Genomic DNA, 27,932 nt, shown 5'->3' on the forward strand with positions numbered 1-27,932 from the left:
TGTTGGCCATCTGGATGTCCTCTTTGGAGAAGTGTCTGTTCATGTCTTCTGCCCATTTCTTCACTGGGTTGTTTGTTTTTCGGGCGTGTAGTTTGGTGAGTTCCTTATAGATTCTGGATATTAACCCTTTATCTGATATGTCATTTGCAACTATCTTTTCCCATTCCGTTGGTTGCCTATTACTTTTCTGGGTTGTTTCCTTGGCTGTGCAGAAGCTTTTAATCTTGATGAGGTCCCAACAGTTTATTTTTGCTCTTGATTCCATTGCTTTTGGTAGCTCCCATGATTCTAAGGCAGGTCATAGTGTTGATGGGAAAGAGACTTAACTTATACCCAGAAACACATAGAATCATGAGTAATTGCCCTACTTTGCTGCACAGAGAGATTCTTGGGTATATCCAAAGCATACCACGCTGGCTAAGTGCACTTACGGTGGGGGGTGGGCTAGGGAAAGTGGTGGAGAAGAAGGCTGGAGGAGGAAGAAGTCCTTGGGCTCAATGGGACTTCTTGCAGCACTGCTACAGTAATGTTTTCCAGAAAAAAACTTGAGAATTAATTTCCAATTGGAAGTCTACATGTAATTTAGGTAGGCAAAAAGTAATTTCCTGGGTTGGATTTGGGCCAGGGCATTGGAGTTAACACCTCATCTCTCACAAAAATATTGCCAGGTGATCACTAAGAATCATGGGCAAGCCTGGCCTCAGATTTACAGCTCCAAAGTAGGCTGGTGTCTTCAGAGGGCAGCGCTGATTAGCACTCTGAACAAACTCCAGGTGATGGATGACGCCTAAAAGCCACTTACTGATTTACATGCACTCTGAGCTCCCAACAGCCCCTACGCACTTCCTAGAGAGCTCCCGTGCAGAAGGGCCACCAAGACGTCACTCTGTCAATGAGTACAAGATCGGATCAATTGATACTAAAGGACCTCTACAGCCGAGAAAATGAAAAACATTTTTTAGCAAGAGATTCTTGCTGTGGTGATTGTCATTTTTAAGGAGGGAAATACGGCAATATGAATACTGCAGAAATCATACAGGCGGTGAAGACTGAGTGAAGAATCCAGACCGAGTTTGCATCTCTACGACAATGAAACCGTGTTAAGTCCAGCAAGTCACTTCACCTCTCGGAGCCTCAACTTCCCTGTCCCTATGCACCTAGAATGTAGTCCAAACACCTTACCTGTTCTCAAAGCTCACTACCTGATTTACTACCTGATGCTCTCTCTTAACACCTGTTCCTATGCCCATCTCCCTGTGATCCCAGCCCCACCAACCTTCTCTCTGTCCTGCAAGTCGGCTGCCCTTGTCTGGACCCAGGGCTTTAGTGCTTGCTTTTTTTACCATGTGGAACTCAACTGCCCTAGAGCTGCACATGGCTGGCTCTTCCCATCATTTGAATATGACCTTCGCAGAGGCTCTACCTCATCATGCAATCCAGTGTTGCCCTTGCTCCACTGATTGTTGTTTTCTTACAGCATCCCATTGTATTCATTTCAGTTTCTAAAGTAATCTTTTTAATCCACTTGTGTACTTGTTTAATGTCCATCTACTTGTTTAATGGCCTCTTCCCCGCGGAATCAGTTTCCAGAAGGAAAACAGTCTTGTGTATCTTCCTCACGAGTTTATTCCTAATGTTTCAGGACAGTAACGAGTGGAGAGCACGGGCTCAGGGATGGGTCTCGGGCCATCCCATTTCCAGCAGTCTGGGAGCCCACGCCTCTCTCACCAGCGTAGCTCCTCAGCTCCACACAACACCACGAGCTAGGGAGGCTGCTCGCAGTGTCTTTCTTCACTTTCTTCACAGGCCCGGCCCCCTGCCTATGCTAGATAGGACTTCTTTCTCCCCGGGGCCATGCTCTCAGTTACAATCACACAGAAAGGAAGGTTTGGGGATAAGGGTAACATGAGATGGAATGAATTAAAATAAGTAAAACTGTACCTAGCTTGTAATAAGCACTCCCTAACCTGGCAATGGTGACATTTGATATAAATATTAAATAAAATGCAGAAGAGTCAAGTGTGTTTTAATAAAACCAAAATACTTTCTAATCGGCAATTTTTCAGGTGCCCCATGATTCTCCTGACAGGATGGGAAGGTCAAGGGTTGAGGAAGAAGGAGTGGGATTGGGATGAAGCATGGGGTATGAGGGCCAAAGGGTATTAGCTGACTGGGGGGTGAGGTAGGACCCATGAATCCATGAAGTCCAAGGCAAGAACATGGACCATTGTGGTGGTGGGAAGGGTGGCCCAGAAAGAATGAGAATACGAAAGTAGAGCAGGCGTGTGCTTCCCGCCAAATGACACAATCAATTAAAAGTCTCAAACTGGCAGGCCAGAGGGCCCGATGCAGCCAAAGTGACATTGTGTGGCTCATACGGAGTCATTGGTTTAAAAGCAAACACTGAATGCCTCTGCTCAAGGCACATCATTTTATCAAGAGCCCCTCTTTTTCACTGACTTCCATTACATATTGTGCTCAGAAGTTATTTCAGATTACAACTACATGGATTAACAGTGGTTTTACGGCCAGAAAGCAAGCAGCAGAAGTCTTACAGTGGAAAACTTTGAAAGCTGGGGATGTTAAAGCAGTAAGGCAAGATCAGAATTGGTCAAATGCAACAGCCAACATTCATATTAATGGTATTTCTGGAACACTGCTGTCTTTTTAAGTAGCCTGGTCTGAATATTCAGACATAACCTCTTTTCTGTCTAATGTAACATTTAAATCTGTCTCCTCCATCTTAAAAAGATACCAATATCAGATGGGCTCTACCAGATTTAATGTGAAGTCCCAAGAGACTTCTTGCCTGGAATAGGAAAGAGGGCAATTCTATCTCTGACTGCACATAGACAACTTCTTCAGAGAAGAGAACTTCCATATGCCAGTGTTATCAGAGGCCATCCAAGTAAATAAAGCTCACTACACCAGATAATTCGACATGGATCATTTAATCTAGATCACTGATTACTAGAGGTGAGAAGAACTGGAAGGCCAACCAAGAAAAGATGAGGCAACACAGAGATGAGCAACTACAGGGAGCTGCTACCACATTGAGGATTGGAGAGGGGAGGCAAGAGAACTGGAGCCCAGAAGCCTAGGCCACACCAGTACGAACATGGAACCATGTTCATGTCCATGTCTATGGGGTGGACAGATGGGAAAGATGGATGTGGTGCCATGGCCTTTGTTAGATCTATGCCTGAAGAAGAGAGAAGAGGGAAGACATCTTTGATTCATAGCTTCTTCCTGCCTTCCCACCTCTAACCAGTTCTCCCCACTGCCCTAAAGGAGTCAGAAAGTAGTTGGTAAAAGAGACTGGGAATCATAGTTTGCAGGAGCTAGAGCCCTCTGATACAATGAAAGAGCAGAAGATGGAAACACAACAGGAAAGGGCTGAAAAATTCACTCCAGTTCACCAAAGCATGGTTTGCCCACAATGCACTGCTCCATCAGATGCTCTCTTTTCTGTTTACTTGTTTTCATTTCTAAGATGCTCTTTATGGGTTCGCTGTCAGCGTGATATTGCCATCTCACCTTAAACGTATCCTTCTCACACAAGTGAAACCATTCAAGGCCATTCTGTCTAGATGGGTGGTTTCTCTCAGTGCCAATTTAAAATTATTTTCATAAATATATATGCATTTGAAACCAGCCAAGAAAAGGAACAAATCTGAGGAGAGAGTGGAGAGCTAACACAAACCAGAAATCCATTACAGTGTGCTTCGCAAATACTGTAGGTAATTAAAGACTTTTAAGGGCAACTACAGTATTATTTACTTGACAGTAGAACTCTTACAGGCTATTATGTAAATACACATTGAGCACATTTTAAAAGTGCATGCTATTTACTATTCATAAGTGTTGTTAATATGTATTTCATTTAACCCTAAGGAGCCATTTCAGTCTCCTGTGTGAATTTACACTTATGAATGTTTTTATAAAATGCATATTATTTACCCAATAGGCAGCTGTGCCATAAGAAATGCTGGAGCTGATTGCCAATTTAACTTCACATGAGTTTCCATGCAATTGTTCCTTAGGTCTGCCTGCATGACTGGGCATCCCTGAATAGCCCTTGCTTTCAGATCCCTGCAACTCAGGACCCATGCGCTGTTCAAATGAAGGAATTTTCCAGTCTGTTGCAGTGGTTCTGGAGATTTTAGTATCACATAAAAGGGGGCCAGGATATGTCTTATCTTAGAAAGTAAAATAAAGATTTCAGCACTGAAGATGGAGATCTATAAAGTATATGTGTGTAATCACCTTGTTTGCCCTGTGTACTGAAGTCAACCTCCACCAAATAAAGATGAGCATGCTCTAAAATGAGATACTGAAAAGGTGAATTCCCTTCCTCCAAACCACCCCTCTGGCCCTTGCTCCCTCCTTCGTTCCTACTTTCCTTCCTTCCTATCAGGATGGAATCCCTCCTGCCTCAATCATTTCCACGAAGACACCAATATGATCCCCTTCCCCCTCCACATACACGCCATATGCAGAATTTACAAAAGGAATGAAGATTCCCTGCCAATACACATGCCATATGCAGAATTCACAAATGGAATCTGTTCCATGACTCCTGTACCCCTCAGGCAGATCAAAGGCGTAACAAGGATCAGAAAAAAAAAAAATCAAAGAGAACAGACTGGTGAAAAGATTTCTTCAGAGAGTTTCTAAGCTGAAAGTCCCTGCTCCTTCTTTTGGGAAAGGAGTGGATAAGAGTGTCGCTTTCTAACCCAAATCCTGGAGATACATACTGAAAGCTTTGAATTTGTTCTTGTGGCAGAAACAAAGACTTGGTGCTATTCTTATGACCAATAAAGTTAACATCGATTGAGAACTGAGATCAGATTTCTACCCAAGAAATCTAGAGGTCAAGAGAAAGGCTGCTGAATGGTTTTGATGGCAGATCTGGGAGATAGCTGTTGGGTTGAGATTATTCTGTAGTTCTGGTATCTGTCAGGACAAAGATGTGGTAGTGTATTCTAGCAATCTGATGTGTACCATACTGCAGAGACAGCAGACATCAGATTGTTTGGGGTCCTATTCCAGAAGCTGGAGGTATGAAACTGAATGCCTTGGGTAGAGGGAGAAGTCAGAAGCAACGGCCCAGGCTACAAGTGCATCTGGCCAAAGTCAAGGATAAGAGAAAGATATCTAGTGAAAAGAGCCACTGAGGAAAGCACGACTGTGCCCCACTCAAGAGTCAAGTCTAACCATCTGCCAGCTCCAAGGAATCAGAAGCCACCTAGCTGAGTAAATACCCATCTCCTCATCTCTCCTCCCTCCTCCTTCTTGACTGTGGCAGAGAGTGAATAGTAGCCAGTGAAATGGACAGTACACGAGAGCAGAAAAAATGTTGAATAGAAGTCCAAATTCTTTGTGTTAGACTGTAAAAGGGGCCACACATCCTCCCCCCTGAAATGTGGCATTTCATATCCTCTCATCAAAAGGCGGACACTCTTCCTCCACACGTTGAATCAAGGTTGATGGGTTGACTTGTTTTGCCCAAGTCTGGAAGACAGTTGAAGCATTTGTACATTTGGCACTTGCTCTCCCTTGTCGGTCTTGGAAATCCTGTGACCACCACTGTGCAAATGAGCCTGGGCCTGCCTGTTGGAGGATAAGAAATCTGCGTCACAGTGCCCCAGCCAACAACAACCAGATACGTAAGTGAGGTCACTGACCACCAGCTGACTGTTGAACCATGAATGAGCACAGCTGAGGCCAGTAAGTGACCCAGGTCTCTGAACCTCACTCACATCGCTGATCCACAGACTGTGGACAAATAATGATTATTGTTTTATGTCGCTAGGTTTTGGGTCAATCTATTGTACAGCAGGAGATAACTGATAGAGCCTCTCTTCCTCGAGCAGATTTCCAGTCTGAAACAAGCCTGAACTGGGGAAGATGAGAAAGAAGTTCAAAGTGTTTGCGGGTTTAAACATTTGAATTTCTGAATTGAAATTCTGTTTTGGATGAAACATGGCTATAGGATCTTCTAACACCCAACAATCACTGGCCTGCATGAATTTCCATGTATCAAGAGGGGGAAATCACTCCCAGTGAGCAAAATTTAGAGAGATGGTAAGACATAAAGTAAAAACTGCATTTTGATGAAAATCCATGTTTTGTTCAGCACATTGATTACAATTTAATAAACATGCTTCACATACCCAGTGTAACATACTCAGTGTAATGTACTCAGTGTGACATGGCCTCACGTATGCCACTTCAGAACTTCACTAAATTCATTTACTGTTTATCATACGGATTCAAATGTGGAGTTTTTCAAAGATATTATAAAAGTAAAATGGACTGTACAGCATTTGATATTAAGGCTTTAGTGTTTATTTCCTGGGAATTTGGTCACAAGAGAGGTGCCTTTATCAACAGCTTGTAAGGTAAGTATTAGATTAAGCCATATGGAAGCACCATTTTTTATAAGCCAACACTGTAGAGATATTAGAAATTCTGTAAGGTTCAGTGTAATATAATACTCGTGGTGCATAGGTTAGTCACCATGAGAAACAGTAGGAGAGCAAAAGAAATAGGTGAACTTTGAAAGATGATGTTGATCGGCATTCCAACACTTCCTGATATTTCTCCAACACCCCTCCCTCACACTTCCTATCGAGTTTGGAAAAGAAAATCTACCTTTCTAGCCATAGTCTAGTATTGCCTTATGGCATTTTTCTGACATATACAACCTAAGCTGGGGCTTCTGGAAAGACATTTGTTCTCTTAATCACAGGGGTGGATAAAGCTGGTACCAGGCTATCTTTCCTCTCTTTTTTCCTGTCCTGGGCTTGATGCTGTAGCTATCAGCTGGCTAAAAGGTTAAAAATGATGATCAGAAGGATAAAAAGAAACTGGGTCCATAATCACATCCAAGTGCTGTCACACCTGCCCTGGGCCTTCTATCTCCACATTTTTGCCAACCTGTATTTACTTAGGCCATGCCTAGCTGGCCTTTCCATAAAACAGAGCTGGAAACAAAAATTGTCTGATATAGTAATAAGCAATGAATGTGTAAGCAAACACATAGGGAATTATCAGGACCTGGATAATAAGATTTTCTGTTAAAAATCCTATTATTAAAAATGAAAAATGCTTTTTGTAGCAATCTTGATCAGAATTTGTATTAAATATGTCACATTTTCTGCTTTAGTGAGTCTAGAAAGTATAGTTTGACTTCTTTTTATACTTCAGCCATAATTTGGTGGCATAGGCTCATCTTTCTGAGCACCAGAGATTACTGGTAGGTTCAGCCTTTTGAAAGAGCTGCTAGCCACCTGTCTTTGACCAACATAAGTGACAGTTCCAAAAGGTTCAATGTCATATGCAGCCCTGTTGCTCTGTGTTAAGAAGTTTCTGAGAGATGATGTTGGTAGCAAGGATCCCAGGACACACTCTAGAAATAACAATTTTACATTTTTATTTACCTGTTGCTCTATTTATTTAACAAAATTCTGAGATTTATGTGTTTTCTTCAAATTTTCCTCTAACACACAAAAGGAAAGTTTAGCCAAACTTCTAATTATTTCTGGTTTGAGATCTTACAGCTCCCCGTATGGTGCACACAAATATACATACACTGAATCCGCAACATGTTGTTGATTACAAGCTGATCATTGAAAATGGGTTGGTGTGTCTAAACATATCACACACACATCCATGCATACATATATATCATGAATATCTTATAGAGATTCTCCTTAGACCAAATTATTTTAATTTTCAGGCCACACTAGAATTTCTTCAAAATAAGAATTTAAAAACTAAATCTCTGGCGTGCCTGGGTGGCTCAGTCGGGTAAGTGTCCAACTTCGACACAGGTCATATCTCATGGTTTGTGAGTTTGAGCCCTGTGTAGGGCTCTGTGCTGACAGCTCAGAGCCTGGAGCCTGCTTTGGATTCTGTGTCTCCCTCTCTCTCTGCCCCTCCCCCGCTCATGCTCTGTCTCTCTGCCTCTCTCTCTCTCACAAAAATAAACAAACATTAAATTTTTTTTCTAAAAAACCAAACTCCTTGGTTTATTAAATGCTAGTAATAGTGACACCGTCATCGATGAGACGTTTAGTAGCATTTTATTGGTTATTTATTAATTTGCATCAAAAGATAATAAACATTATTAAAGGTTTTTTTTAATACATTCCGCTTTAAAAACTGTCTGGAATGTCAAACATAATGCATTTTGCACTAGTTCTATATACATTTTCATTGAATTCAAACTTTTAAATAAATCTTCCAATATCTAATGCATCATATTATCAAAGCACAAAAAACCATTATATTATTGTAAGAAGAACCTCAGAACTCAGTGTCTTCAAATTTAATGGACTCCCAATGCTTTTTTCCCCCTTGCAAAGACTGTTTTTAAGACATTTCACAGTATTTTATACATTATAAATGGATTCCATTCTTGGCTTAGTAATTCACCTAATGGACAATGGATACAAAAAAGCTGTAACTCCAGGGACATTAAATTGGTTCTAAACTCTGAAAATTACAGCTTTTACAAAAAGAAGAAAATACTAAAAACATGTCTAATGCAACACTGCATCTAATTTTCCACTACCTCCAGATTGTGTCTAAAAGCTCCTAAACTTCTTAATGACACAATATGTTAAAATTGTGTTCCTGTATATTTAGATCTCAGAAAGATCTCATCCATTTTATAACCCTGAGGAGGGCTTGCCGGCAAGAAGGGCACACATATGTGCTGGGGGGCAGGGAGAGGAACAAGTGCGAGGTGCTACATCTATCCCAGACACTATGAATTCGCACACTGGGGTAGCAAAGTAGCACCTTCCTACGGCAGCCTCTCACTCACCGAGGCAATCACGGATCCAAATTCCCATTTTGGGCACTGATCAATGGGATTTCAGGAAAGGGATAGAGGAGGAACAGAAGAAAATGTTTTCTAGACATATCTGATGATCAACCCTAAACCTTAAGACCAGCCTCTAATTTGGTAATACTCTCATGTGGGTCCCCATCCGTTCAGAGAATACGTTCGGTGTTCTGTGAAACTAAACAATCCACTTTAGTAGTGGGGGGAGAGTTCCATTCAACTATCAAAACAAAGCGTGTTACATTTTGTGAATTCACACATGACTAGAAAAACTATGACTAGCATCTGAAGGCAAAGGGTCTATGAACTGTCAGATTTTGACAATGCACAGCTGTCTAAGCTCCTTCATGAGATATCCTAATTTTAATTATATGATTAATTAATTTACTTTTAATATCTCCCCATACCTCTCCCTTCTGAAAACAAACAAGTGATCCCAAACATTGTGACTATAGCATAGGTCCCTCCATTTAATCTGCTCATGTTTTTCTCTCTACCTTATGCTGAGGTTAGGAAGTAATCATTTTTGTGTGGACTTCCCCACATCTTCACAGTTGACATAAGCACAGTGTGGTGAAATGCCTGTCTGGTGTGCTCTTCTGCTCACTTAGGCATTTACCTCCTTGATTATTTGTGTTAGAGAAAGAGCGATTCTGTGCTAGCTTTCCTTCACTCCTTTTTAACTTCTTATGGAACTATAACAGAGTTTGTATATCATTTAGAAAATGTGTATTTTTTTTTAAATTAGCCCCTTTTGGCCACCCACATTTAAAAAAAAGGTTCTTTTGTCCAATGGGTTCTTTTTTTAAACTCCAAATCTAACCTATTATAATAGAAATTTACCTAACCTGGGTCTTCTTTGGGGGTCCAAATTTCAGTGCCTCATCCTTCCTGTAATATGCTGACAGTTTTCAATCTTTTTTTTCATGCTAAGGAAAGAATTCTTATCAAGCTTTAATTCTCAGCTTTTCTCTTAATTTGTACCTGTTCTGTCCTTAAACGCTGCATATTGCCCTCTAGTTCTCAAGTACGGCACTTGATTTTAATGAGAAATTCCTTATTTTTGTTAGAGGCTTAGTTCACTTTGCTCTTCCCTCGTTTTGGTCTGAAAGCTTTGCCACAACTGAATTCTTGTCTTGTTCCTTAACACTTGCTGACTGTCTTTCATCAGTACACATACCACACCTTTGTATTAGGTGAGGTAACCTTGGTAAGCACTTCCCACCACTTTTGTAAAAAATGTTTGTGTGAAAAGAGGGCTTTGTTTCTCTGCATTCTCTCTGTGCCCTTTGTCCTGGCCTTCATCATTATCATCTAATGTTCCCTGGAGTCTCTAGAATCTAAACAATTGAAATGATTTCACTCTCTCTTACCACCACACAACGTCAAGAAAATCCTGTGGATCCTTGTTCCTAAATATCTTTAGAATTCATTCCCTTTGCCTTCTTCCCTATTATTTTAGACACCCACAATAACTAACATATATTGCAAAGTGCAGTGTATTAGCGGTGTTTTATTTTATCCTATATTATTTTCTTTCATTGCATCAAACCATTTCATCATTACACAACTCGGTAAAGTAGATACTGTTACTCTTCGACTCTACAGGTGAGGGAATTAAGGCACATGTAAATTAGGTAATGGTTTTGAGGGCCCCAAACCAAGGGAGAAATCAGTGTTTGAACCAGAGCCTATACAACATGGCTTTCTTCTTGCATGGACTCTTGCAAGATGTTCCAAGGTGCTCTTCCATACTATAGTTTCACCTTCATGCCCTTAATGACCCCTGCAAAAGCAATAAGCTGAATCTCTGAAACAGATTTTTGGACGAAGCATCCTTCTGGTTAAAAAACATTAGCTTCCCACTGTCTACAGGACGATGCTTAATCTGAGTGCATAAGGCCATCTGCAATGCAGCCTAACCTCTTCCATCCACACCATTTATCCCACCCCTTCCACCCCACAGCAGAAGCTCTTGACAGCACTGAAGACTTGACCTTCCATGTCTTTTTACCCCGAGTTCGCCCCCCTGCCTACAATGCTCTTCTCTGAACTAACGGTGCACTCTTTGCAAGTACGTGGTCATAAGTGTCACCTCTTGTATAGAAACTTGCTACAATGGCTTGTGAGGAATCATCTTTTCTTCCACTGAGATGTCTCAGAATTTTCTTCTTAACTCTATTAGAGCATTGATTTGTGATCTCTCTCCCTTGATTATGAACGTGTCAAGGGACAGGATCACATCTTTAAGGTCTTTTTCATCTCTCCAGTGCCTGTTATATAAAAATTGTCAAACAATGCTCCAATCCTTCTCCCCTATCCCTTACCGTTCTAATATTATTTATTCCTTAAATAAAAATCGTATGCTTAAACATATTATCCAGGGACCTTCCATAGAAACATTAACTTTGAATTAGATACTATTTGATCATTTGTTTCCCTTGGGCCACTCGGGGTTCCTGTTACTGAATCCTGATAATCCTCCAGCCAGTAATCCTGCAGCAAAGCAGTTCTCAAAGTGTGTTCCAGGGACCACTAGGGGTCCCCGAGAACCAGAGATCTGTGAACTACATACGTTCATTTTAACATTAGGAACTTACTTGCGTTTTCACTCTTATTCTCTCCTGAGTATCCACTGGAGTTTTCTAGAGCTACCTGATGTGATGATGTGTCGATTCATGGCTAATGGAATGTGTGGAAGCTTGTGTTTTAAAAATGTGTTTTCATTACTAGTTCAGTAAACGCTGATAAATATTCAGTAAATGTTAATAAATGCTTCACATAAAGAAAATCTCTTTGGGCTCTTCAGTGATTTTTAAGATGACAAAAGGGCCCTAAGACCATAAGGTTTCTTATGGTTTGTCCTTTGTAACAAATAAGAACACATACACATTTTCTTTATCTGGGCTCTTAGAGAATTCAGTAATAGTAGATAAAAGTTATTTTATTATACTAATTCCTCAACTAGTCTCTGAAATATATAATACCTATTTGCTCATGCAACAGAGAAGACATTATAATTTCCAAAGTTTTCTTTCATTTAGTCCAAATGTAAAATCCTTTTTCAAGGTTAAGCCCGTTTCAACCACCTCCCTCACATTCTACAATTATGCACATTTTAAAGAAAAGTGTCCTGCCCTCATGTCCTGACGTTTTCTGAAATGTAGTAACAAGCATGAATACGTGAAAAAGTCTCTTCTAGGGTGAGACTTTATGCTTCCTAATAATCCAGATTTTAAATTTATAGTTTTTCTTATGTAATTTCTTCTCTCACTAAGGCGATACACAAAAAGAAGTGCTAAGAAAGATTTCTACTTATTTCTACTTTCTAAAAATATCACGCATACATTCATCTTGGCTAATCTTTCTGTATGTGGTTTCAAACAGATTACTTTATAACATTTTGACTGGAAAAAAAATCCTTTACGAATTTTCACTGATATTAAACTCATATGAGACATAAAATGCTTACAGAGGAGTGTTTGTTTCTTTTCAAAGCGATGCATTACAAAACTTAGACTGCATTAAAAGCCGATATGACAGGATTAGACAAAAATAACAAGTAATTAGAAGACTTAAATGTTGGTATCTTCTGGGATTGAGGAAGTCATCAAAAAACTGTGTATTGATCAGATCACAGCACAAAAGTAAAAATAAAATTAATTTCCTTCCACTACTATCATTATCAGGGAAATATCTAACTTTTGAAGATGCAGCTAGATAGGGTAGGGAAAATCTTCTTTTGTTGTTGTTTAACCTCATCACAAAATCACGTTGAGATAAGCCTGTCTTGTCAAGTGTGAACCTTCTAAGACTACACCTAATTCTCAAGCTCACTGCCATGCTATTCTCTTTCACACACAGCTGCCCTTTCGGGTTCTGCCCAACCACATATAGACACCCTGTTGTTTCTCACATTTTCTTGTAATTTGAAGAGATAAATGGTGCCAGCTGTCTCCTGTTTAACTCAAGGCAAGATGATATTCAGCTCTTCAGGAAGTTGGTACACACCTCAGAGAACTTGCCAGGAGGGATGAGGAGTCGTGGGTGTGTACATTTAATCAGGGAGGAAGTGCAGAGGAAGAAATACCTGACTCAAGTTGCTGTAGTAACATTCTTTGGGGATGTAATAGCCAGATTAGCAATCATGCTTGCAGCTCGTGACTGAAGCCTATGGAGATGGATGGGAGTTCAATACACAAATGGGAAGAAAACAAATATCTAGCATATTTTGGGATATTTTTAACGTAAATCACTTGATTACATCACTCATTTTCTCAGCAGGATGCATCAACTGGGGAAAGAAGGTGATCAGCAAAGTGCTATAATTGCAGTAAATCTTTAAAAGTTTCCATGAGAAGAAGAAATATCTATATTGAAATAAATAAGGATATGTGCAGTTGAATATCAACAAATGATAGCTGACACTTCTTGGGTGCTTAATATGTGCACCCCTCTTCTCAGGGGTTCATGTGGAGTAACTAATTTAAATATCACCAATACCAGGGCACCTGGGTGACTCAGCTGGTTAAGCATTGGACTTCAGCTCAGATCATGATTTCACTGTTTGTGAATTTGAGCCCCGGGTTGGGCTCTGTGCTGAACATCTCAGGGTCTAGAGCCTGCTTCAGTGTCTGTGTCTCCCTCTGTCTCTGCCCCTCCCCTGCTTGTACTCTGTCTCTGTCTCTGTCTCTCTCTCTCTCAAAAATAAATAAATGTTAACAAAATTAAATCTCACAAACACCAATGCCAGGAATAACCATCATTCTCCCCACTTCACAAACAAAATGAAGAAATTGAGGCAGAAAAGGTTTCCAGACAGCACTGAGACCAAATGGTAATGCTGGGATTTGAACCCAGAAAGTCTTGCTCCAAAGATCATACCCTTAGACACTTCCTACTGTCTCAAGACCATGTATGATACCAAGATAAAATTTCTTTCACAACTCTCTCATGATGTTTAACATTATATAAGTTCATGTATTAAATACTTATGGCCTAAGTATTTTTTATTGTGTTCATTTTCATCTCTTCATCCTCCTCCTTCCTATAGGGAACAAATCAAGAGAACAAGGCCTGCAACACATTCCCCAGAAAACTCAAAGATGAATTTGTACATAATTAGAGCTAAAAATCCATTTTTGTGGTGATTAGATCACAGCTTAGCAATCAATATCTAAACAAGTGCTCCATTGTGTCCTCCTTCGTGTGTTTTTAAGGTTAACATTTAAAAAGTCAAGTTGGCTTTACCTGTAATTATAAAAAGAGCACATGGCTATTGGAAGACTCAAAAAAATACTGAAATGGGAGAGAGAGATCCCTTTTTGAAAAACCGGGCTCTATACCATTTGTCTGTCTCCACAAAGAAATGTCTAAGGATCAGAACTAGTCAACAGTAGGATGAGAAATAAGCTTGATGTTACTGGAAGCAAAGCCTGAGAAGACAGGGAGACCACTTAGCCCATTTCACAGGTTAGGTAGAGTCTGTGAGGTGCTGGTAAACTGGATCTCAGGGTAGAGGGTGGGGACCTCTTCACCTACAGCGTTTGCCAAGCTCCATGAGGTAAATACTCCCACCGTGGCTGATGTCAAGCCATTACCATACCACCAAATGTACAGGTTGGCTAGAGGCACACGTCAGCTCTTAGATACCAGGACATGCCAGACTCAGTATCACACTGAGAAGAGTACACTTAGTTTCTTACTGACTCGAACAGTCTAGGACTCTCTTAGCCAAAATATTATAGCTCCCATCTCTTGTATGAATTATTTTCCTTCTCCCCTTCCCAAGACCACTGCATTTGCCTCCCCGTCAGTTCACCAACATAACCATGGTCTTTCTCTTTTGTCCTTCCCAGGGCAGCCAGGGTGATCTTGTAAAGATACAAAATGGAACAGGACATTTATTTTCTGCCTAGACAAATGCAGTGGGTTCTGTGGTAGGCTGAGGAGTGGCCTCCAATGAATGTCCTTGTCCTAATTATCAGAAGCTGTGAATGTTGCCTTATATGGCAAAAGAGACTTGGAAAATGTCATTAATTAAGAATTTGGAGATGAGGAGATTATTCTGGATGATCCAGGTAGGCCTGATATAATCAAAATGGTCCATATGAGGAAGATACAGGAGACTTCAGGGCCAGAGCAGAAGGTGAAGTGATGCCAGAAGCAGAGACTGGAATAATGTACTTAGAAGATGGAGAAAGGGGCACAGCCAAGGAACACAGGTGGCACAAAGATCAAAATGCAAGGAAGCTGATTCTCCACTCAGAACTCCCCGCCCCTCGCCGCCCAGGGAGAACCAGGCCTGACAACACCTTGACTTTAGCCCAGTGAAAAAGATTTGGAACGTGTGAGCTCCAGAGCTCTAAGAGAATAAATCTTTGTTGTTTTAAGCCACTAAGTTTATGGGAAGCTAATACAGTTTCCCCTCCTATGAGGTAAAGACAGAACCCCTTTAAACAGCTTATGTCTCCTGAATGGTTTTGTCTCTACCTACTCTCCCATGTCAATTCATATCACATGATCTCTTTTCTTTCTGACCCCACCCTACTAAATTTCTTTTGGGCCACTGTATTTTCCAAGCCTTGGATGTCACAGGGCCTTTTTTTTTTTAAGTTTATTTATTTTGAGAGAAAGACAGTACGTGCAAGCATGCATGAGTGAGGGAGGGGAAGAGAGAGATGAAGAGAGAATCCCAAGCAGGCTCTGCACTGTCAGCATGGAGCCCAATGTGAGGCTTGAACCCACGAATCATGAGATCATAACCTGTGTTCAAAACGAGAGTCAGATGCTTAACTGACTGAGCCATCCAGGTGTCCAGGGCTTTCTCATATGCTGTTACTTCTATCAGGAGAGATCTTTCCTTTATCTTTTTTCTAGGTAGTTCCTAAATGACTTCAATTCAAGCATCACTTCCTTAGAAAGACTTTTACTCGGGGGACCTGGGTAGCTCAGTAAGTTGAACATCTGACTTTGGCTCAGGTCATGATCTCACTGCTAATGGGTTTAAGTCTCTGTGCTGAGAGCTCAGAGTCTGAATCCTGCTTCAGATTCTGTGTCTCCCTCTCTCTCTCTCTCTGCCCCTATCCCCACTAATGCTCTCTCTCAAAAATAAATATTAAAAAAATGTAAAAAAGAAAGGCTTTTTCTCAACCAAGTGGATTAAATCTTCCTGTATATGTGTGTACATATATACATATATAATAGACACACACACACACACACACACACAAGTATCTCTATCCTTCACTATATTTATAGCAGTTTCACATGTGTTTGTATTTTTTTTTAATTAATTGCCTTTTCCTGCACTGGTTGGGGTCCATGCCAGTTCTTACTTCCCTTCATATCCTAGGGGCCTGACAAATAAGAGACACTTAATAAATATGACTGAATAAACACAGTTCATTCATCTATAACAATTGTGACCAACACACTCTTTGTTCTTTTATTGTGCATCCAACCAGTATTTACCACGGGCCAACTTTATATAAGGTCCCAATCTCACATGTAATCTTTATGCAGTGTATCTAATAATAATCGCAATAAAGAAATAGTAATAACAGCTAATCTCTACTGAGAATTTACTGTGTGTCAAGCATAATAATAAGTGCTCTAAATATACAAGCTCATCTTACAAGAGCAGTATAATTACCAATTTCAGATCATGAAAAAATTGGCCTTAGGGCATTTATGTAACTTTCAGTGGACCGTATGGCTAGAACTAGATTGAGTATGTGCTTGTGGCTCACTAAACTTTTATTTCTTAGCTCAGTATTATTGTTTATTCTTTCAAGGCCCCATAATTGTTTATAAGAATTATTTATATATTTATGTTTATTTATTAAAGTATTCTCTTATAGACCATTCTCATCTCTCTCTTTCTCAGCATTCTGTTTGTAAGACTGTCAATATTGCTGGAATGCATATAGTCCATTGATTCTAACAACCACCGCATTCTATTCAATAATATATATTTATTGTAATCTTACCATGTCAGAGAGGGCTAATTCTTCTTCAATTTTCATTCCTTCTTCCTTTGGTAATAGTGAACAGCTGAGAACATGGCTGTCCAGCTAGAAACTACACTTCTCAGAGTCTGTTGAAGCTAGATGTGGTCATGTGACTTATGTTCTGAATAATGACATATGGATGTTAGTACTATGTCAGACTTCCAGGTTGTGCTTCTAAATCGAGGTGCCAGACCTTTTCCATTTCCCATATTTCTACCAGCTAGATCCAGAGCAATCATTTTAGACCTCAAGGCAGAAGCATGGGCTGCAAGGGCAGAGAATCAAAATAGAAAGAATTTTTGCCAGAGATACCATGGAGCTGCCACATTAGCTTCAGACAACTGAAACTCAGGTATCTATTGCATGCAGATACATACATTCTATCTTGTTTAAGCCATGAGTCTTCTGGGATTTCTTAGTGAGGTTGTATTAGTATTCAAACCAATACACATATCCATGTCTCTGGTGAGAAACACTGAATGTGTTCTAAGTCACCACCACTACACTCACAATGCTGTATGCATCTTCACACATTCCCCTAATGAATTTATATGAGACTTTCTCTAAGCTAGGCGCCCAAGAGTAGAGTTATGGCTCATGGATATTAAGAATACTTAATTTGACTAAAAACTGTCAGGTTGTTTTGAAGAATGGCATTTTGTTCTTAATCATTACTCCATGCTTCCTCCCTCTGAAACATTCTGTCAATTCAACTCTTTGCTTTCAGTGTAACTTTAGTAATTCCAACCCCTACTTGGTTTAAATTATAAGTTCTATCAGGGGATAATACAAGAGAATAAGGTTTGTGGGAACATATGAAAAAGTAATAATTTTCCAAACTCATTTGGTCAGTGGAGAAATGTTCCCCAGTGGCCTGGACTTCAGATTTGCATCTTATAATGAAAGAATATACAAAATGAATATGCGACATATTATCAGAACATAGTAGTTCCATAATCCTTTATAGTTTTATAACTTATCCTTATACTCATACACCAACATCACTTTGACTGTCTTGGGTTGTTAGAAACTATACCCAGTCTCCACCAAGGAGATTCTAGCGTGATGAAGATTTGTGGCCTTGGAGTCAGACTGAAGAGCTACCCTTGCCTTTTCTGCCAAGTGGACAGAGGAACTCAGACAAGTCCCTTCTCATCATGAGCCTTTATTTAATCTCCCTTATTCAGAAGAAAGGCAGACCAAAAGTATCTCTAGGCACAATTGCATGCATGCTTCACATTACAAAATAGAATGACCTAAGTGTTTACTAATCCCAAACACCGTGCACAGTGTGCTGGCTACACCAAGATGAATGTGATGTAGCCTCTCCCTTAAATGGTCTCATCATCTAGGGATCAATATAGTCAAATAAATAGGTGACTTAACATAGCATTATGTCAGACGTCTCTTGTGTCCCCTCACACCCACTTCGATCTTGCCTCTCATTCTAGCCATGGAAGGACAGACAGTTCTGTGTGGACCTATTGGCAAGGACACAGAATCTGTGGACTATTGTGTTTCAGGGCAGTGCTCACAAATCAGCCACTGCAGAGGAGCCATTAAACAATGAGGTGGACAGGATGACCAGCCCCCTGGAGTCATCACACACAATGTGCCTTAAAGTAAGGAGCCCATTTCATGGCAAAGAAGGTGAGATATTGGGCCTATGATCAAAGAGGCCACTAGTCTTGCTGCATACTACATTATCAGAAGGCACTAACCTATAATCAAATGGTAATGAAGGAGCCAGCTGGAGGGGAATCATCTACAGCGTTGGCTCTATTTTCTTGATACAGCACAGCACAAGACCAATAACCAATATTCAGCACTTTGGCCCCAAAGCCTAGACTAAATGAACCCAGGAATCACGGGGTGGATATTCCTTTTGTGAACAATTCTCACACTGACCTACTGAGGAATTACTGCTTTCTGTCTCCAAACCTTAAGATCTTCTCAATTAGTCACCATAGTTCCCCGGGAAGGAATGTTTCTATCAAAATACAGCAGAAATTCCACCAAAACGAGTCATATCAAGGAACTCATGCTAGTAGATCAACCACAAAAACCAAAATAATGACAACAAAAGAAATTAACCTTGGGAGTTATTGATACAGGATGTCATGAGGAATGAGGTTACAAAACAGGTACTGAAAGAAGCATCTGGAACTCTTTACTGGGCTCTTTTTGTTTTCATTCCTGGTGGTGGTAATGAGCAAGTGATTGTAACAAACATATCCAAACAATGGAACCAAACCTAAGGGTTCAAACCCTTCAGGAATGAAGGTCTGGCTCCCCCACCCTAGGCAAACAACTCAGACCAGCTGAAATGAATCTAAAATGGAGAGTTGAGGAGCAAGATCCTTGAGTATCACTGATGGCCCTAGGACCATTTATACCTGTGAAAACTGGAACTTATTTCACCAATCTTTGGTTAAGTATTTGGAGATATTAGAGTGGGCTACCATCTTGAAGCCTTGATTTAAGGAAAGCATATATGGGTATTAGCGGTGTAAAGTGGACTGTATCAAATACCTCTTTATTCTGCCTCATGTTGGCCTCACGTCTGCTTCCAGCCATAACTCTATCGAACAGTTCACATGAAGCTCAGCTCCCAACGGCAGCATCTTTCTATTAGTAGACAGCCATGTGCAACCTAGAATGGCAGAGCAGAGCGTTACCTCAAATAATGGGGGTATACTTCAAATAATGGGGGTGGGAATGGATAGATACATATTTTTCCCTTTTAAACCTCAAGTAGCAAATCTGAAAGGCACTATAACCTTCTCAGAAAACACAGGCAAAATCGAACCCTTGGCGTCCACAGTGGTCATCACCTTGATTACGTATCCTTGTATTGATCTTCCCTCCTTCTCTGTTATACCCTCTCTATTCCCTCACTCCACATTCCTGGGATCATCTCCAGTACACAAGTTCTTGGCTCAGGCTGTGCTTCTGGAGAGAACCCAAGCTAAATTATAAAAATGCATACAGTGAAGGGCCTCAGAGGCCCTTATCACTATCTTGGCAATTATTGATCGCCTATATGCCCCAACTAGAATGGAAGTTTTGTGCCCATAGCTAATGACTCTTTTTCTAGTGTCTGTTAGTGTGTCTGCACATAGAAAGTGCCTAAAATGTGTTTGCTTATGAATTCTCACTGTGGAGATAACACTTTAGAAAGTAAATACTTCAAAAGTTCATTGAGCAGATGAAGCCTTAGATAGCCTGGCATGACAAAAATGTCACAAGTCTTGATCTTTCTAGATGTAGCCAAGGAAGTAGCCAGAGCCAGAGAAAGGCTAGATGGATAAGGTCAAGGGGTTGTTGCTCAGTCATAAATGGAACAGAACCACTGGTGATTACAGTAGCTATTTAAAAAGTCTCTAGAACATGGTAAGTGATGGGTATGGGTTTGTTAAGTAAAATATAAAATATATTTCATACATATAAACTGTGAACTGGTATTTGACCCTTTCTGTGAACAATACAATTATTTCAAAAAAGGCAATCTAAATTTTATTAGATGCTGCAATGAAAGGACCATGTTAATTAACTCTTACTTTGCTTTATTCTATGGAAGCAAATAGTTATTACAGTCTGAAAGTTTGCAAATAGTCAAAAGTGAGCTATTAATCTAATTACTTGATTTTTACACATTTCAACACGACTAGCATTTAGGAAACCAAGCAGTATTTCTGGTAAATTTGCACTGGGAAGATAATTGGTTTACACTTGACCTCCTCAAAGGATGTTTCCTTCCCTTCAGGGACACAGTATTTCCAAGTTATCATCAGAGGTGCTAATGCTGGAGGCCAGAGAGAAGAGGATAAACCCCCTGTTAATCTGATCATGAGGCAGGCCTCTGTACCTTGTGCATGTGGCTTTGCATGCACAGAGCTCCAGCTACAAATGGACTCTGATCACTGGGCAATGGGCCGGCTGCTTCCGACTGAGCCCTGCTGGAAGGAGCAAGTCATGCTGGGAGAGAGTTTTTATGTCATTAGTGGCCTGGGTTATGACTCAGGTGGAGGTGATCAAATAGATCTTTTCAGGCTGTGTAATAGCCTCCAACATCCTGGCCTCATGCCTAAAGACTTTTTGTTTCCCAACAATAAATAGGATTTAACTCGACCATAAAGCTTCACACCAGTACTTCCCCATGGCCATTCAGTGGTTATAAAAAACTTCTGTAGGAAACCTCCATCAATAGAAGTTGTGGAAAGTTCTGATTTTACAAATGAAAAGAAGCACTTCCTGTGTCTCCCCATAGGGGAGGCTCATCTTCTTTGAGCCCAACTTTAAGGCTCTGCCATTATCCTCTGTATTGAGATTAATTTCTTCCTTTTTGTTCCAAATCCTTTCCTGTTATCTTGGAATGAATGAACATTATGACTTTTTATACCCAGCTCCTGTACACCTTTCCAGTCTTGTGTCTCATCAATCCTGCCTGCGATAGTTCCTCTCCCCATCTCTCCAGCAATTTTAACCTGCTTGAAGGTTGTCCAAACTTGGCCTGGCATGATTCTTCTCCCTTCTGTGCCTTTTCATATAATGTTGCCTCTTCCTAGAATGTTCTTCCTTCTACTCCCTCATTCCCTATGCTGAGCTCATTCCTATTTATCACTTGGCCTCAGGAAGATGGGTCTGTTAGAAAAAGCTTCTCAATTCCAACCTGAGTTCTAAAGAGTCAATCTGTGTGTTCAGGTGTCTCACCTGCTAATGTATGAACTCATTTTCAGAATAGGGTGAATTCTGCTCCAAGCAAAACATGCCCTCTTTATAACTGTTTAATGACAAATACAATTGTGCAAATCAAAAAGTTTAGAAGGAGATGAGCATTAGCTCTTCTAACACATATTCTGTACTCTTGAACAATTGTTTTCTTTTCTGCTGGTTCCTAAACAGACACATCACCAAGGCTGATATTCAGCAGGAATGCATGGCCATTGAACTACTCCATGCCAGTTGGTAAAGGCAGTTATCCTGACCATGACTGTCATCCACCACCTATTCCCTTTGCTGCCTTGGCATCTCACCTTGGGAACTCCTAAGAACTCTCTTGCATTGAAGGGTTAAAGCCTGGCCCAGCAGGAGGCCTCTAGAACCCAACCTGTTCTTGCAGGCATCCACTTTAATTGCTTGGTTCCATACTCCCTGTTAATATCTTTTAAGTATCACTCCTGCAGATCACCAAATTTGTTCAAGTTCAGAAGAGGAAATTGCAGGGATATCTGTTGACAGGCATAATAATAATGCACAATGAGATAAGCCTGAATGTGACTGAAAATCAAATTTGCAATTAAGGAAACATTCAATATGGCATTGTGTCATGAATCCATGGGATCCAAGAGTTGTATTCATGCTACCAAGGAAAGGTAGCAAGTATTAGAAAAATGAACATTGTAGATTCCACATCTAAAATGATTTACTTGAAAAGATCAAAAAAGAGAAATAACTTTCTTCATCAGAAACTTTTATTTACTGCAGCAGTTCATGTGCGTAGGTGTTAAAGCACATTTTGATTTAGTATTTAATAAGTTGTCAAATGTATATTGAGCTTTTGCGAATTTAGACACATCTGGCATATTCAGGAGATAATAATTACTGAGAATTTACAATTGGGGCAGTGCCATCATGGGACTTACTGGCATAATTAAGGATAGTGATGAAAAATAGAAGAGGTGGAGGCAAGCCAAGAGACACAAAGATTGTGAAGATGTTAGCAAGCCATACAATAATGCTCCCAACTGCTGGAGATACTTAATTGATAATATTGCTTCCACCATTATCTTTGTGAGAAATAAAAAGAAATAAGTAGCAAATATATCAGAAATGAGTAAAATGCAACCATAACACATACACACAGAGAAATAAGTCGATAAACAAATGTTCTAGGAACCATATTTATTTATTATTTTAATTGCAGTTAACTAACACAGTTTATATCAGTTTCCAGTGCACGGTACAGTAACAACATTTCCATAAATCACCTGGTGCTCAGCATAACAAGTGTACTCCTTAATCATCATCACCTATTTAATCCATCCCCCCACCTACGTCCCCTCTGGTAACCATCAGTTTGTTCTCTGAAGTTAAGAGTCTATTTCTTGGATTGCCCCTCTCTTTTTCTTCCCTTTGGTCGTTTGTTTTGTGTCTTAAATTCCACATATGGCTGAAATCATATGGTATTTTTCCTTGTTTGTCTTTCTCTGACTGACTTATTTGGCTTAGCAAAATACTTTCTAGTTCTATCCACATTCTTGCAAATAGCAAGATTTCATGTGTGTATACTTTTCCTTGGAAGCATATTATATATATAGCTCCCATAGATAGTATATATATACTATATATATGTATATATACTGTATATGTATATATAGTATATATGTATCTGTATATCTATATATAGTAGCATATATACTATATATATCTATCTATATCTATATCTATCTATCTATCTATCTATATATATATATAGTATCTTTTTTTTATCCATTCAGCAGTCAATGGGCATTAGGGCTGTTTCTATAGTTTGGCTACTGTAGATAATGCTGCTATAAACATTGGGGTACATGTATCCCTTTGAATTAGTATTTTTGTATTCTTTGGGTAAATACCTAGTAGTGCAATTGCTGGATTGTAGGGTAGTTCCATTTTTAACTTTTTGAAGAAACTTCATACTGTTTTCCCGATTGGCTGCCCCAGTTTGCATTCCCACCAACAGTGCAAGAGGGTTCCCCTTTCTCCACTTCCTTGCTGACAACTGTTGTTTCTTGTGTTCTTGATTTTAGCCATTCTGACAGGTATTTCCCTGATGATCAGTGATGTTGAGCATCTTCTCATGTGTCTGTCGGCCATCTGGATGTCTTCTTTGGAAACATATCTATTCATGTCTTCTGCCCATTTTTCAATTGGATTATTCATTTTTTGGGTATTGAGTTTTATAACTTCTTTATATATTTTGGATAAAAACTCCTTATCATATATGTCATTTGCAAATATATTCTCCCATTCCATAGGTTTCCTTTAAGTTTTGTTGATTGCTTCTCTGTGTAGAAGTTTTTATTTTGATGAAGCCCCAATAGTTTATTTTTGCTTTTGTTTCCCTTGCCTCAGGAGACATATCTAGAAAGAAGTTGCTATAGCCAATGTCAAAGAAGTTACTGACATGAAACCATAAAAATCCTAGAGGATCCACAATTATTTAAATCAATGTATACCGGTACTAGTAGGGGAGCAATTCAGGTAAAATGTGAAAGAAATTCATATCTCAGAACACAGTTTGCTTAGAGTGGGATGTCAGGAAAAGGAAGTGGGTGAACCAAGGAAGAGAAGGTGTGACTTTCAGAGCCCTAAAGGATATATAGGTTCCGTGAAGATTTTTTGAGGTCCTATTTTGTCCCAAACATTCTGTCTCACAGTGATGGATACAAATATGCATGCAGCATGATCCTGTCCTTAAAGAATCCACAATTCAGTAATGCAAAAAGACACATATCCTTATAATATGATTCAAGCTATAATGAGTGAGGCAATAGAGAACTATGAAGACACACAGAAATGAGTCATTAATTCGGATGGAGAAATGCAAGGCAAAGGGCTATTCTGAGTTTCAACATGGAGGGATGAGAAAGGACTCTGCTAAGCAGAATAGTCAAGGGGTGTCTGGGTGGATCAATCGGTTAAGCGTCTGACTTCGGCTCAGGTCATGATCTCATAGTTCTTGGGTTTGAGCCCCGCGTCGGGCTCTGTGCTGACAGCTAGCTCAGAGCCTGGAGCCTGCTTCAGGTTCTGTACCTCCTTCTCTCTGACCCTCCCCTGATCACACTATCTCTCTCTCTCTCTCAGAAATAAATAAAAACATCAAAAAAATTTTAAGCAGAAGAGTCAACATGTGATTCAGAGATGTAAAATCATTTACTTGGAGTGACGGTGAACTAATCAGTCACATATAATACCTACACAAACCAGGGAGGGCTTAAAGAAGGCTTCCCCCCACCTCTCTTCACACCACGAGAAGCAAATCAAGATGAATTTCAGAACATTTTTATAATACTTGAGAATAAAGTGCTATCCAGAGACCAAGTAGCATCTATGGCAGTAACATGAGTCTGGTATCCGTTTTCAGAGCAGCTCGTTTCTCCGGCACAGTAGGAACGGGTCCCCATGGCAGTGTTGCTGGACAGGCAAAGAGTAAGATAAGGAGAGAAAGGGTAGAAATGAAGCCCCTCCATCCAGGAAAATCAGGAATGGAGAATGGAACTGGAGGACTTGAGAAGCAGCTGGGCTCTGGCACCAGAGAGCGTAGACTATACACTAACATGGGAGCCACTAACCGCATGTGGCTACTTACATGTAAATGTAAATCAATTAAAGTTGAATGAAATTAAAAGGTCTTTTCCTCAGTCCACTAACCACATTCTAAGTGCTCAATGGCCACAGCGACTAGAGGCTACTGTAGTGATCTGTGCAGATACAGAACATTTCTATCACTACAAAATGTTCTATGGAAAAATACTGGCTTAAAATTATGAGTAAAAGAGAAGAGTGTTAATGAAGACATAAGCAGTGGTAAAAAGGAACACAGACATCTTGAACAAAAAGTACTAAGATTGTTAGATCTTAAGGAGGGAAAGGACACTGGCTGAGGCCCTTTCCCTCTTCTTGAGTAGTTATATTGTCAAAGGAGAGTTGAGGTAAAGGCTAATTGTACACTCAGTAGCACGTGACATTCCTGGCCACACCAATCCAGGGCCATCACAGGGAAGAGACAAATGACACAAGTAGTTAGAAATGCAGCTGTTCTCGTATCCTCCCTGCTCCGAACATACTATGATCTGTTTCCTAGCTGTGTGGTCTCAGTTAGATCACTTAAACTCTCAGAGTCCACTTCTTCACACATAAAATTTGTGCTAATCACTTCACTTCAAGCAATGGTTTAACCATCAAATGAGATAACCTCAGTGCAAGTTCATCATAACCTGCATGGTTCTTCACAAAAGTTATTATAACTACTCATTCTGACATACGTTAGTTATGCTATTACCCTTGTCTCTCTCATAGATGATAAAGAAAATTGAGGGCTAAAATACACTAAAATACATTAAAAGTGGCATAACTCTATGCAAAATTATGATTTTTACTTTTTCCAACATCTTTTTTTTTTCTGTTTTCTAACCATTTCCCTCTCACTATATTGTAAAAATCCTAAAACAGCTCCTCGTTTCGGATAAAGCCGGGTCAGTAATTTGCAGATTATTCATTAAAATGATTTGGTGACCCACCGAGTCAGACATTTCAGGGGTTGCAACGGATTGGGCTCCTCATTTGGGCTCCATCTCTCCGAGATGGACATTAGCATGCAGGAAATTTATTAGGAAGTTCTTGCGGGACGCACACCTATAGAAGGAAGTGTGATTCAACAGAGGACATACAGACCAGCGTACAGCCCCATGTGACATCAGCAAACCTTGGAAAACTGGAATAATTCTTCAGATTTGGAGTTAGGGTTTTTTTTATGCCCCATGTGTTGATCAGTGTTTCATTATAGGCTCTCCCTTGATGAGGCATGACTTCCAGTGAAGCAGGGATTTTCAACCAAGGCAGTGTCCAACTGATGACTGTTGGAGAGGGCTGTCAGCTGATGACCAACTTCGGGCAGCACTCCCAACTAATAGGGGGACTAGTCCTTCACTTCTGAGGGGGTAGATCTGGGTAGCGCGTTGTGGCATTCTCCCCATGGGAGGGGCACAGTGAGAGGGGGAATACATAAAGCAGAAAGAGAAACTGCATTCAGAGACTTTGGAGGAAAATCAGAAGTAATAATTGTCAGGGAAGTGAGTGGCCAAAGGCATGAGATAAAACAGTGGTAGTGAAGCAAAGATTGGAAAGTGCCATTTAGATCCAACATTACTTAGCAAAAGTGGATGCGAGCGCAAGGAGAGAACTGAAACTAGGTGGTATTAGAGAGAGGAGGAGACTCAAGATGCCTCATTTTTCAGTAAGAGAGTTTATGGGAATGAGAGCAATGGGATGGTAATTAGAGGCATGCACACCTTTATAGGAAGCTTTATTTTACTGTTTTGTAGGACAGCATATTACATTGGCTAAAGGAAAGAGCCATTTGCAAGGGATAAGATGAAGGTAAGGTGTGGAGGCTGGGGGTGGAGTGGAGGCTGGCGGGGAGCTGATGGAACAAGGGGCACATTCTAGGAAGACACAGAATCCAAACCCCAGATCACGATCCCTCACTCTCTGACATAGTATCCAGGAAGACAAGAATGGGTACAGCGAGAGAGAGCTCTCCAGAGCCTATGGCTGAGAAGGAAATTGGGGGTGGTCCCTCCATGATCCTAGCATTCTCTGAGAATAAGAAAGTTGGGTAATCAACTCCAACAGATCATGAAATGGTGAGGTTGACTAATTAACTGGTTGAATACTAGCAGGATACACTTTTTTTTTTTTTTAACAAAGCTTCATTCAGCCAACTAGATTTTTAAAATTCTTATTATGGTTTATCCAGAAGGTCAACTAGTTCACCAAGAGAAGTAAGGCAGCTCAGAGAACTGGAGAGGAGAGGACAGCAGGCCAAATGGGTTTCTCTAGGATAGGCAAACCAAAAACTGCCTCCGAATTTTCTTTTAGCCCTGAGAGCACCATCACTTGTCAAAATGGAGGAAATGCACGGGCTAACTCTGCTCATGTCCACTATTTTACACATATTTATTTCTGTAGGGCCTCCCAATGTGATAAACAATGTCTTTCCAGAAAAGGACTAAAAGCAGACCCCAGATGTATTTTAGGAGTCTCCTAAATCATTTACGTGCCTGTAGTTAATCAGGTCTTTCCAATTCCCCACTGACCCGCCTCTAACTCATTCTCAAAATGTTAAGAAATTGTTTCATGCTTTCATTTGAGGAGGGAAGAAAGGATGGAAGGAGGGAAAAAAGGAAGACATGCCACAGTTCAAGATTACGGAACACTGCAGATTAGCACTAACACCCCCTCATTCCACTTTCCTACACTCCTCTAATCGCCAGGCCTCATCTACCCATGCCTGCCCC

The sequence above is a fragment of the Crocuta crocuta genome, unplaced genomic scaffold, assembly GCF_008692635.1.
Source record: "Crocuta crocuta isolate KB4526 unplaced genomic scaffold, BGI_CrCroc_1.0 scaffold41, whole genome shotgun sequence".
NCBI lineage: Eukaryota > Metazoa > Chordata > Mammalia > Carnivora > Hyaenidae > Crocuta > Crocuta crocuta.